Source organism: Haliotis asinina, chromosome 12, assembly GCF_037392515.1.
Source record: "Haliotis asinina isolate JCU_RB_2024 chromosome 12, JCU_Hal_asi_v2, whole genome shotgun sequence".
Lineage (NCBI taxonomy): Eukaryota > Metazoa > Mollusca > Gastropoda > Lepetellida > Haliotidae > Haliotis > Haliotis asinina.
The window spans coordinates 6,155,323-6,170,080 of NC_090291.1; positions in this window are offsets into that span (position 1 = coordinate 6,155,323).

Here is a 14,758-nt window from a genome sequence, read left to right on the forward strand (position 1 = left end):
GGTCTTGATAAGGAAAAGTTCCATAACATGAAATCCAAACAGCCTGCAACATACGAAGGTATCCGCTGAGCTCCGATCGGTCCCGTGTTCAGGCACTCTTGGATCACCGCAAGAGATGTCTGTGGGTGGTCGGAGCATACCACGAACGGTGACTGTGAACGGTTTACACATTAATACTGGATACCCATGTCTCATTTGTCGCAATAGATCATTGATGATTCCACTGAACTGGATCAACTGGATAATATGATGGCTAAGCTTTTCGGTATGATCAAGCCATCAGATGAAACAGTGTCTGTGGAGGTGATTAGAGGATAAGTATAAACGAAATATTGTTTAAAAATACAAAATGCTGACAATTTCTACGTTTTCTTTAAAACATTGTCCCTTGGCGGTAGAGTCAGAATTGATATCATTTTGCTAAAGGCCACATGCAATGTAAAAGACAACTTTGCAGATTCTGATACCTTTCTAAAGCACTAATGGAAATAAATCATCAAAAATGCAAATTCACCCCTCCAAAAACTCGATGAAAATAAATCCGCGAAATCGGAGTTTAAACGATTCACTAATTTTCCAAGAGCCGGCTAAGAGCATCGGCAAATGAACCAGTGGCCAATGAAAAGGCTTCGTTACACGTGAGTGCACACCCACAGGCTCTGACTGGGTTTTGTGTCGCGGCTGCTTCGCTCCGAGGGAGATGAATCCAGGTACAAAATATTGCACTTTTGATTTGCGATTACACGCTTATAATTTTGTTTATTTGTATTTTTTCTTAATCAGCTATGCATTTTATATATCATGAATACGTGATAAATGTGGCTTAATCATGCTTCATTTTTTCGGTTGCATGTGACCTTTAAATTATTATCTACCCGTGAAGGTCCGGGTTAGAATAGGCCTTCAGCAACCCATGCGTGACATAAAAGGCGATTGTGCTTGTCGTGAGAGGCGCCTAACGGGATCGGGTGGTCAGCCTCGCTGACTTGGTTGACACATGTCTTCGGTCCCCATTTGCGCAGATCGATGCTCATGTTGTTGATCACTGGATTGTCTGGTCCAGACTCGATTATTTACAGACCGCCATCATGTAGCTGGAATATTGCTGAGTGCGGCGTAAACCTAGACTGACTGACTGACTGACTAATTAAAGTATTATCATCATGAACATTATATTCTAAGATGAACTCCTAGTGCGTCAAAAAGGAAAAGTGTTGCACAACCGTGGCCTAAATCACCAGTAGATATCTGAGGTTGAATATATCCTTTTAATAAGAAGTTTGTGGGTAAATTCCATTAACGTTACGCAGTGCATCTTAATGGATTCACCACTACAGTTATAAATTGACATTATAAAAGATAGTGATAAATCGATGCTGCAAACCTTGGTGCACTACGTTTATCTTTTAGAGCTCTTTGATCTGTCACCACCCAAAACGATTGGCATACAGAAAGTATTGCTGTTTGAAAGTTATCATGCTGCTTTTACATCACCTTTTGTCTTGTTCATGTAAAGTGGTGGTTGAGGACATTTGGTTTTGGAAAAGAACCACTGATAACCTTACTGTACCGAGACAGGTGGAAGAATGGGCCTGGTTCTATCAAATATTAACATATTATACCAAACCCTGTGTTGCTACACACGATGTTTAACAGGTTTTTGTACATGACGCAGATCTTCCAGCTCTGCGAGGTAAATATCAGCTATTCCGGATTATATGCTGAGTGATCAGCTCGTTAGCTCTATTGGCCTACCTGGCATATAAACTGGTACATACAAAATGAAATCAGATATGATATTTACAACTTTGTTAAATTTAGATATTACACATCACCAAGCACAACATCAGGCTGAACGAAGCAGAATCAGAAGCTAGAAGAAGGCAATCAAGAAATCAAGAAATCTCTAAACAAAGACCAGATCTAGTTGCAAGATCAGATCGGTGATCATCAAAGGAGAAAGCAGTTCCCATTTATATAATGAACAAGAGCATCAAGAAGTTAATTGGGAAGTACGGGGACTGGTCAAAATGTTCTAAGCCTTCATAACTTCTATACTGGTGACACCAACTAATCTTAGGAGTGTTGTTTGACAGTGCTCTAACATCATGTCCACTGCTCCACTTGAAAAAATAAGTTGTCCATCCACAAAGTTTGTTTTTACCAGAATTTTTCCCGTTAGCATTTGCTGTTAAGAACGCAAGAGTGGGTTGTGTCCTCATGAAATGGGGCGATCTTAAAGATCACCCTTGATAACAGGTGATCAATTCAGGAAGATGATCATACGGAGCTTGATCAGCCGATACAACAGCTGATGAAGGTCGACTTACAATAGGCACAGAGCAAGTGGACCCGTGAAAAGGCCCTCAGCAAACTCATGCTTGCCATAAAAGGTGTCGGGATCGGGTGGTCAGCCTCGCTGACTTGGTTGACATTTGTCATCGGTTCCCAGTTGTGCAGATCGCTGCTCATGTTGTTGATCACTGGATTGTCTGGTCCAGACTCGATTATTTACAGACCGCCACCATATAGCTGGAATATTGCTGAGTGCGGCGTAAAAGTAAACCCACTCACTCACAGAGTAAGCGCAGCATGAAACGTGAGTCGCACTGCAATGGTTTGACTATGGTTGTGAGTGTAACGGGGCTGTGGATAACATCATTCGTCATAAGAATCAAGGAGTGTTCCCGTCGAAGAGGAACATAATTACATACCTAGAACAGATGAAACGTTAGCTGGATCTGCAAGCTGTGGAGACGTTGCTTGTACGCAGAACTTGGAGGTTTAAATTCCAGTACTAATATGTGTAGTTCATTACGATCTGTCTTCAGTCCTCTTCGGTTCCACTGTTCAACAAATCATTTCTTCCTGGTGTTAATTAGGGATCATCGTCGTCCAAGAGGTTGACCCGATTTTTTTGTTGCTTCAGTAGTTTGCCGATCTGGTGTTAAGTCTTGCCAGTGTAGGGAATGGAAATTTTCACCGTTGCTGGTTCTTCTGTTCTTGGTAGTCGATGGTGAAAGAGTGGAAGCAATGGTACTGTTGACTACCAGAAATTTGGGTAGATAATCGGTGAGGCCAATGGGCGCTTCTATGACATTCTTTGACTTTATTTCCTTTTGAAGATTAGTAGGGCAGATGTTCTTGACTCTCCAAGTAAGTGTGGATATTATGCCGGTCTTTACCCTGCAGTGGGTGGTTGGAGTGGTAGTGCATATATTGGTTTGTGTTTCGTCTTGCGGTGTACTGTGGCCAGGAGTGTATTGGTAGTGTCACGGATCACAAAGGCGTCAAGGAATTGCAGTGTGTTGTTGGTTTCTGGTTCCATGGTAAGTTTGATACGGTGGTGTTGGCTGTTCAAATGTTGTAGTAGCTGGTGTGGATCTTGGTCGGAATATTCTGGTCGAGTTTAAAATAACGACTTAGTCATATGAAATGATGGTTCAGATACATACAGACATCCATACACAGGAACATATTCAGCTTTTAAACCATGGTTAGTCCACGACGACTGGAATGTTAAAGTGCTAACTGGCATTAATATGAAAAACATCGTTCTAATATATTGAAGCCTGAACCTTCTGTGGACGGTCCTGATGCTATGTAATGTTTCTGTTTGACTTATTAAAATACATAGCCAACAAGGGTATCCCCCAGATCATCCTCAGTTCCACACATTTGACAACCATCGATAAATGATGACTTTAAACAGGCAAAGGAAACAGACTCAACAAATTTCAGTCGACATCCTGTGATGTACCATTTGAATAAATTAAAGGTTTTAAGGAGTAAAATACAGCATACAAACTCCAATCTTGGCGAGACGATGTAGCAAGAATCATTCACTCTAAATTTCAAAGATTTACTTATTCGTTTCGACTGTGTGTCTAATATACCTATCTATATGAATATCTGTATCTATCTGTCCATCTACACATATGTATGTATGCGTGTATGTGTGTGTGTGTGTGTGTGTGTGTGTGTGTGTGCGTGTGTGTGTGCGCGCGCTCTCACATTCTCAGTACAGTACAATTATTGTACTTTGAGGTTTCATTTTAAAGCAGGTTATCACAAACCATCGTGATATATTTTAACAATTGCAGGATGTGTCAACCATAGGCTATAAGGATTCCTTGTCTGTTTCAGCGATCCCATGGCCAAGCTCATGGCCAAGCTCATGGTCAGGCTCATGGTCAAGCTCAAACGCCTCAGGCACAATTCGAAGAACGTCCTCAAGAACTGTTATAAGAGGTACACTTTAAGCTATATATTTTTTAAAATATATCTGTTGTTCTACAATTTCATACATGCCCTTTATTTGAGGGATCTTTGCCTTACTGCAGATCTGGTCCTTTGCCTTTCTGTTTTTGAGCGTCCTTTGCCTTACTATGGTTAGGAGTCCTTTGCCTTACTATGGTTAGGAGTCCTTTGCCTTACTGTGGTTGGGAGGCGTTTGCCTTTGCTGTGGTTAGGAGACCTTTGTCTCACTATAGTTGCTTTGTCTGACTATGGTTGCTTGCCAGATGCCAGTCTAGTAATTCCGGTGAATGACATACCAATATGAAATAGACACATAAAGGTAGACTCTTCACCACATTGAATTAAACAAAATAAAATATATGAAAAATCCACTGTACAAAATGTTCCTCTACTTAGGATTTTCAATTAAATGTATATATCTACACGATATATAGCGCCATCTATAGATTGGCAGTTTATTTTTGACCAATCAGAGAGCAGCTCACCGTTGGTACGATCCTATTGAGGGTGAAGGACAAACATGGTGGACTCGATCACTCGATACCGCTAATTTCCCAATAAAGTCGTGTACTGCAGGTAAAAGAATAACCTATCTCATTTGAGAGGTTGTAGAACGAAACCGGAATACCTAGCGATGACAAAAAGGTTATGTTTTTCGCCGATCGGGTGTTTTAAGTGAAATACAAATACATGGTTAAATCTGCTACCAACGGTGGCAGCATTACTTTCAGGTCTGTAAACTGTGCATGTGTATAATTGTTATGTGGAAGAAATATTTTAACCCATTGTTACGGTTAAGAATTTGCAGTAACAAAACGTGTAAGAAATCCTCTGTGAAGCAGCAAAACAGAGCAAAGACAAGTCCAAAACATTCAAATATTATTATTAGCAAAGAGAGCAAGTTATACAAAGTTACAACAAATACGTTTATTCCGTATACTTCTGGCATTCAAGTGAAAAAGTGACAAGTTGTCTGTCTGAGCAACGGGTCCTGGGTTAGACTCAACGTCACCATCAAGCTGAAGTAAGAATGGAAATAACAGGAGTATATTGACACTGAAGCAGCTATAGGAACAAAAACACCCAAGAGGCTTTCATTTCCAACACTGGCATGCTACATATGTTTATTGTATCAACACATAGGAACCTGAGTAATACATTTTTATCAGCAAGTAAACTTCTGATTTTCTAACATTTCTAGAAAATCTACTAGAACACGTGTAACAGATGAATAACCCGATCTCCACACAGTGTTGCATTATGTCAGTATGCATACAGCTTGTTGATTTCATGATATAGTGCGGATACCAGATCGGGTCGTCTAAAGGCATGACAATGGATTTGATAGTACATAACATCCTGTAATGCAGGATCTCTCAAGTGTTCTTAAGAGGAAGAAAGAAAATTAAATATCTACATTGATTCAGCATTGGATACAGGTATAATCGGAAGTGTAACTTGAGAGTTGCAAAGTTTAAAGATACGATTAAGAATAGTTTATACACAAAATTATAGACACATAAACACGATGAAAGACGAAATAGGTTGTGCGTTCATAAGATACTTACAATTGATAAATATATACTAAGCACATAAAAAAACCTAGCATACAAAAGTTTTTAAAAATCTAAATTTATCAAACCTGTGTTGTCACATAAGGATTTAAACTCAGAGATTAGTGACATGTATCTAACATGCATGCACGTGTCACGTTCCGTTACGTCAGTGGTCATTGAGACGTGCAGTACGTTGTTGACTTGAACGTGCATTCCTGGAAAGAGAAACACAGCAAATGATTGCCACGCAATTCTGTCACTTTGGAACTCAACCTCTGCCCTTGCGATCGTCCAAAAAATGAAATGGCTATTGAAACGCATGACATGCCAAGGATAACGCCTGCACAACGTCATGAAGCCACTGGGATGGTCTGTGGGTGAGCGTATCAACGACAAGCGGCTGCACATTTCCACTACCACCGGAACACCATTTCTGCACTGGTGAGACTCTACCAGAACACAAATGATGTCATCGATCGGTAACGTTCTGGATTTACACGTGTAACAATGCCAAGTCAGGACAGATGGATAAGAGTGACCCATCTTCGCAACAGGCTTCAGGCTGCAGTGATGACTGCGCGGACCATCCCAGGACATCCCATACGACCTATTCTGACACAGCGTCATCGGCAAGCTCGCCAAATGTGGTGCCGAAATCATGTCCGCAGCCCTTTTTTTGGTGGAGAAATGTTTTTATGGGTGAGACCAGGTTTCCCATGGTGATCTGTGCATGGGCAATGGACGTCAACGTGCCTGTTGATGCGTGGGAGAACATTATGCACAGGCCTGTGTCTTGGAAAGGAATCGCTTTTGTGATGGTTTCGTGACGATTTGGGTTGGAATCACAACACGCCAAATAACTCCTTTAGTTCAGGGCAACGTAACTGGTGTGGGCTACAGGGATCAGATTCTTCGACATATGGTAATTGCTTTTTTTAACACCACAACGTTGACTTACTGCTGTGGCCTGCAAATCCACCGGATCTCTCCCCGATAAAGCATGTTTGGGACGAAATGGACCGACGTCTACGCTGTCTTGCTCATCCGCCAGATACCGTCCTTGACCTTGCAACAGAACTTGAGAGAATCTGGCGTGACATCCCACAAGCCTTCCTTGCACGTCTGATAGGCTCTATGCGTAGTCGATGCACTTCTGTTCTCAATGCCTATGGACATACCCGTCTTTGAGCTTGTGACATGGTCGTTTAACTCCTGTCCTGCTTGTGGACTCGTGACGTCATTGTGATTGACTTGTTATGGTCAAATTATCCCTCCATTAAAATTAATATGTACTTTTGACATTGTTATGGTACTTATCAACTGGGATAATATTTTGACAATGGCCAGTTTCTTTATGTGCCTAGTAAACATAGTTACATGCTTACATTTACATACTCACATGTTGAATACCCATACCCATACATGAATGAGAAATACACTGAAGACATTGACGCTTATACTTGTCCAGGTCAGATTCACTTTGAATGACACGTATGAGTCCTTCCCACTATTCACAGATATAAACTCTGCCATCGTATATCCAGGTGGAATAGATCCTCTTAAGTCCGCAGGGTATTGATAGACCAGCTTTATCATGTGTCGTGTATTGAAATATCATTTTATGGTGATGTTTTAGTTAAATGGGTAATTCTGTCCTGCTGTATATATTTTACTGTCTTTTGGATGCAATTCAGTTCCCATTCCTGATTCAGATCCGATTTGTTTGCACCCAACATCATTCAGCTTTATTACTTTATTTAAAACCAAATATCTCCTCATGATATCACCACAATTGTCAAACATCACATCTAGACATGGCTTCTCCACACAGTCCCAGCAAAGGGCATGGTTTTCGAAGGGAAGCATAACAAAAATGTTTAACTCCCATGGGAGATCAATTATATTTTCTACCTTTATCTCTATTATCCAACTTAGAATGGAGTATAAACCTGGAACATTTGAAAAGTGAACAGAAGACAAGTAAAACCAAACACGTGCTGATATGTGCCATAAAGGAAAAACACACCTCGCATACATTGATGATATATAACAAATGATATATTTGTATGTACACATTCTCAGTGAAGTGGCATTTTCGGGTGGCATTCCAAAGCAAATTTTCAGATAGATTGAACATTGCAGACCATGCCAACCATATACTTTAGGAACTGCTGGTTTGTTTCAGTTAGCTCAAGCTCAAGCTCAAGCTCAAGCTCAAGCTCAAGCTCGTCTAGCTCGTCTAGCAGTAGCTCATCGAAGACTGTCACATCAACAACTAATGAAAAAGGTACAATCTGTTTATATCGTTGGAAGGTATCTGTAGTTTGACATGTACCTTGCCTCACTATGGTGTCCACATGCCCGTTTAGGATATGTTACTATTATATCTAATATATCTTCCAACGAAAATAAACCTTTTGATGAAATGGAATATGTATGTTGAAGCACATACGTGTTTTCTCGGTAAAAGACACTGTAACAATAACTAGCGATGTAGCGATGATCACTGCAGACGGTTCCTAAGATTCTGGAAGGTCAAGGCCATTCCACGCAACGGTCGGTAGGCCCGTATGCAAGCTGCACCAAGTCGTCCTCGTCAAGTGATGACCCAATGATATGGTTGCTGATGAAGCCACCGTCAACATTCGGCTGCGCAAGAGAACAGCCCGCAGATAGAGAAACTTTGGGGCCATTGTGACTCTGGGAGGTCCACTTCTGGGTCGATCATATGTCTGGTCTTCCATTTTGAAACAATGAAACAGCTTAATCATGCGGGTTTGTCTTGCAATGTTGCTATTGGAAGCAACCATATGTGACTTTCCTGGGGCCCGTTCCCGTTGCGCAGACGTAAATCTTGGCTTTTTCTGGTGAGAGTTATGTCAAGGGATTGTTCATTCTTCGCGACAAACAGGTTATATACCCTCTGTACATAAAGCGTTAGTACATGGGACAATAATCACAATTTTGCGAAAATGCGTGCAAAACACGTACCAATGCTTTTTGCTGCATTTTGGCAAATGAAACATGATGGTTGCGATCTATACAATCAGTGTTCTTCAATGCTTTCACTAGACAGAACGCACCAATTACACCTGTGTGCTTTCTTTTGTCCGTCAGTTTAGATACAGAGAGGAAAACACTGTACCACATGGACCTAAATCAAACAAAAGTTAAACACGCTTGTACATGATATTGACCCCTCGTCTACTGGGGGAATGTTGGGGCGTCTGCTCAAAATGGAAAGGAAAATGGTGCAAACATTGATTTGTTGTTGCTACATGGAACCACACTTCTCACAATAAATGTAAACACACTTACTCTTCCGCTGTCGCAACCATGACTATGTAGCACAATCGGAAACCCTTGTAAATGTGTTAGTGTTAGTGTGTGCCTCATAATTGTGAAAATAATAGGTATCCAAATTATAGGAAACTTCAGGGAAACGAAGAACCTCATTACGTTTGTTTATTGTCATTCACTAGCCTCAGCGATCAACCCCACTCCTTGTCCAACGTCGTCTGAAATAATCAGTTCAGCAAACGCCACCAAGGCCCGTCCATCCGCGGAGAACATCAACGTGGATTTTGTCCTACGATCTGGAAACGCCGAACTGTTTGACATTTCCAAGATGACAGGAGGTATCGGAACGTGCGCCAGTCAGTGCACAGAGTTGACAACATGCGTCTCTTTCGTCTTGGACCAGAATGGGACTTGTTATGATGGGACCAGTTGTAATCCTATCGTGCTACCGGAAACCGTGCTATTTTATGAAATGAGCGTGTTTCATTAACGTTCCGTTATCTTTCTTAATCATATTCGAATTTTTACCTCTTGACCTTCTACAGTCTAATGTCTGATGTTTTTTCCATACCTGGACTGATACCGTATGTTCCTTGTTTCTCTTGTCACCTAAACAATGGATTTGCCACCCACCTTTAACCATCTGATGGTGATTGGTAAACACATGTTTATGTGTAGACGGAATTTTGCAGCTGAAGTTTAGCAAATTTTTCTCAAGGTAAAGGGAAATATTTGGTCGCAGATACATATCTTCATCCCTTAACCTTCTGAATAAACACATATTTTCCGATTTCTTGCTGATCATGTGCTTTATGAGGGTATTTCTTTCTTATATATATGTGCATTGTGTTCGTTCGTTATTACCGCTAATTGCTAAGAGTTGTCAAGTGAGTATATTTCTGAAAATATCATTCCAAACACCAGGATTTGACTTCAAAGTAAGCACCGATGTCGGGAATCGAACTGGATCAACGGCGCGACGAGCGAACGCCGCCACTGAGAGTGTACTTACCAACCACTGCAATTTACAAGAAATCATGGTACACTGATAACCCAACTGTTTGATAGGCATTATAGAATTTGGTGGGTCTTTAATAAAGCATACGACTTCGTGGAGAACACCTCGTTTATCGCAACGTTCAAGTGTTGAGAAGCATATTATATACATATATAAGAATAGTATGTTGTGACAAATATGGACCAGAACCACCGATATCTCCGTTGACGCACTTTCCACCAAGGTCAAATTCCAAGTGCATACTTTTCTTTACCCTGGCTGCTTTGATGCTCATGTTGTTGATCACTGGATTGTCTGGTCCAGACTCGATTATTTACAGACCTCCGCCATACAGCTGGAATATTGCTGAGCGCGGCGTAAAACTAAACTCACTCGCCCAGCATATCACATGGTGCCATGAATGTAAACAGTTGTATGCCGCTTTTGACAATAGTCCAGCACTATCCCGTCGGGGAACAACGGAAATGGTCTTCACGCGTTGTACCCATGTAGGGAATCGAACCCAGGTCTTCGGTGTGACGTACAAATACATGCAAAAACGTGACATGGGTGGTATTTAACAGGAAGGTAGCTTGGTATTGGCATTCATGCTTCGATGATTTTAAACCGCTTCGGACATTTTATAGCACGTCAGATATTTTATGGTGAGCTCAAAGTGACCCAGGGCATTGCTAGTATTGTGAGACACTGCAGATTACACACAAGGACCAAAGTTATTTCATCTAAACATGAAACCTTCACTATGCTCGGAAATTATGACATAATGTGCTCACCTGTCCCTAACTGCAAACACAATACCGTCTATCTGTCTCTTGGAAATAATAATCGGTGAAGATCCGGGGTAGAGCAGACTTTCAGCAACCAATGCTAGCCATAGAAGGCGACTGTGCTTGTCGTAAGAGGTGACCAAAGGGATGACGTGGTCAGTCTCGCTGACTACGCCTAGTAACATACTAAGCTGTTTGTTTATTTTTTAAGATTTTTCTTACTTATTTGTATTTACTTATCCCCAATATACAGATCACCTGATCAAAGTCACTTTGTTTTCCTCTTAACCATTGGAAATCAATCTCAAACGGCACAATTATCAATATCAACTCCCTGGGAATCATACAACTCTTGCAACCACTAGGCGCATTCAAGGTTTGGAGTGATGATTTATTCGACGTGAATATAAACGACTCGATCCTCATATTAAGGTCATTGTGAGTGATGAAGTATAATGTAACGCCTACAGTATTGCATGAACGAATATGAAACATATGTTCTGTCGGTAGGCGTCTCAGTCTACGTTTAGCATAGGTGCTTACAGTTCTGGGCAGGTAAGCCGGCGAATAATTCCTTTTGTCTCATTCTCAATATTGCCAAATGACAGCAAACATTTTCCATCAAGCTGACAACAAGAGCTGGATTATTTTGTATTGTTAATATGTTTTTCAATCCAAATTGACAGATAAAACCATCATCAGTGTGTTTTCTGATGAAAAGGCATATCGATAAAACGCGCCCAAAAAGGCAGACATGGGAAAGATTCTCTATGACATTCGTGAAAGTGAAAATGCACGTACATGTCGTGACAACACTACTAATGAAGGTGAGTTGTAAACTCGCCAGAAATCATTTGGTTTTGATACAATCACAATGCCATGACCTACGAGAGATTAGAGGAATCAAGTCTTGGGACGACTGCAAGTTGTCCAGACTGGACGCAGGGTAACCGCTCATTTTAATGTTCATGTTAGGACAATCCACGACTGCCATGGCAGTGGTGGACCTTCAGTACCATCACAACATCACGACCGACTGGTTGTGAGCAGCCATCTGCTGGATCATTTACCCAGAGAGACGGAAACGGGTCACCAGACTACTGAGACTCACAACAGATCCATTAGTGCCGATACAGTTCGTCGACGTTTGAGGGGAAGAGGCCTCTGCTGTCACAGACCATATCGTAGTCCTGTCCTCACCGCTCCTCACCGCCCAAACTGACTCCCATGGGCAACTCACCATCGAAATGGACGTTATCGACAATGGAAAAGTCTTCTTTCATCTCACGAAAGCTGATATTGTGTTTCCACAGTCGATGGTAGAGTGAAGGTATGGTGAAGGCGTCGGTCTGAACCAGTTTCTTGACACCGTTGTGTTCCATAATCTTGGTCCTGGTCTACGTTGTACCACATATTGGACGTTACAGAAATCATTTCTCCCAGTAAGACAACGCTCGTACCCACATTGCCAGAGTAACCCTGGACTTCATAAGACATCGTGGCATCCAAATACGACAATGGCCTGCAATCAGTCCGGATTTAAGTCCAATAGACGGCCTTGGGTATGAGATTCAAAGAAGATTGAATGACCTCCAACCAAGGCCGACAACTGCTGAAATGTATCAGGCATTTCGCAGAGTATGGATCCAAGTGCCTATGGTCTTTATCAGGCGGTTAATTCATTCCATGTACAGACAATGCAATGCTTTCATCGATGCCCATGGAGGTAACACACAATACACAATAGTCAACCATAATGATCAGACTTGAACTCAATCTTCCGATTGTTGTTGATTAGAGTGAACTGAAGTGTGTGATTTAAAAAAAACCCGTTATTGGTGACGTTTCACTTGTGGTTCAGTATACATTCCCCTACACTCAACTATACATTACACGTAATAGGAACATGACATTTCACCCTGTCAGTGGTTTGATAAAATCAACACTCAATAAAAAGCGACATAAAAAAGATGGTATCATAGTGTTATCCTGTAAGGGAATGGGACCTGGTCTGCCTGGCATGGTCACCACGGAGAGTGTCTAAGTGGAGTATCAACGCACAACAGTGACAGTGTTTTACCATGAAATTCAGTATATCAATCAACTATATTCAAACGGCAGATGTGAATGAAATCTGATTCGTATTCTCTGGGACCAGCATCACTCGATACTGTCCTGACTGTGTTGTTCCGGGAATCTATTGGTGGTGACCTATTTCATTTCCATCTTTTGATAGATTTTTCTATTTTATTTAGCATTATTTCAGCATTCAGCTCTGTTTGTCATAGTCATCATTTCCCAGAACGTTTTTAGTTTTGATTGTGTGTAAGCATTTTTCCCGTCCTTTTTCTAGAGATGTTGGGGTGCTTATCAATGCATCATATTTAGCTTGAGAATGTTTGTGAAGTTTTCATTGTTCTTGTGTTTCCCATTTTTCGATGGGTGTTGTCATACTACTTCTCATAAATATATAAATATATATTTTGGTTCCAATCATTTCGACCTTTTTATGAGCCAAAATGTCATATGGACCAGAAAAACTCATGTTTTTCCAACGTGGTCACCGTGAGAAGTTTTTTCATAATCTACGTGTTGATATTTGCTTAAATACAGAGTGTGAATGATTAAGTTCCTATCTAGTCTAAATTGCCCTATTGTAATTATTTTTGGATGGTTGTTATGATATTATTCCTCACAACATCAACATTCGCAATTAAACCAAGGTTTATATTTCCCCAAGTTGATGTGTTTTGGTGTTCATTTCCATAACCCTCAGCTGTTGTGTTTGGCCTCACGTATCACGTGAGCGATATCATTGGCGGACACATTCATTCTTGTCACAGTCATCTGCGCCCTCCCGTGGTGAGTACACCATTTCACACAGACATTCATTTATGGTAATGTTGCTACAGAAGTTACTAGTTTATGATAAGAATATCTGGTAATATCAGTGCATCCTTTGATTTGAGAGGACTTAAGTATAAACGGCAGGGGGATGTACATGAAAATATGTGTTTGTATGATCATGCATTTGAAGGTGTGGTGAGAGGTAAGTGTTGCACTTCAGAATATTTTGCGCATGTGAAGACGTGCCCCTGTGTGTATGTGTGGTGCTTGTACTAACCCAGACTTCAGCTGGTTTTATAGTGCTAGCTCACAGGAGATACCATGCCACAATTAAATACCCTACTCAGGCACATTACATTGGACACTCCAACCACTACACAGCAGAGGCCATTTCAAGGCCGTTAAAGGAACTTCTTTGATTTGAAGATCTTAAAGCAAACACTTAAACATGAAGGTCTGATTGCAAGTTCCATATAGTTATGCCAATGTATCTGTTTTTTATTTATTTGACCTTTGCAAAATGAACAAATTCAGATTCCTGCAAAGTTCACTGAGCTTTTGACCGTATAACTAGCTTTTACCATCCACCGAATGTCTGTCTTTGGGAAATCAAGGTTGGCTTAAGTCGATTCTGTGTTCGTTTTGTTATGAGAGTGGATTTGTGAGTAAATTGTGTTGTTGATTAAGTGATACTTGTTATTGGGTCACAATGTTCAGAGTTGTGAGTGATAATCATCATGGGTCACATTTTGTATCATAAATGTTCATTGCTTTTCGTACTTTGACAGCAGGCTTTAAGGTAGCGCTTTAGAGTTACCTCCCTTTGAGTATGTGTTTTGAGTAGCTGTATGTACTTCCGGGAGACTACAAGAAGGTTCTAAGTTAATGGCTATGGTGGTATTGTGCTCGAATGTTCATGAATCAGTGATTTGTATATAAAGGCTGGTTGTTGTATTGACGACACGGACACACACATGGATTAACTGGAGTACATCATTTGGCCATCACCA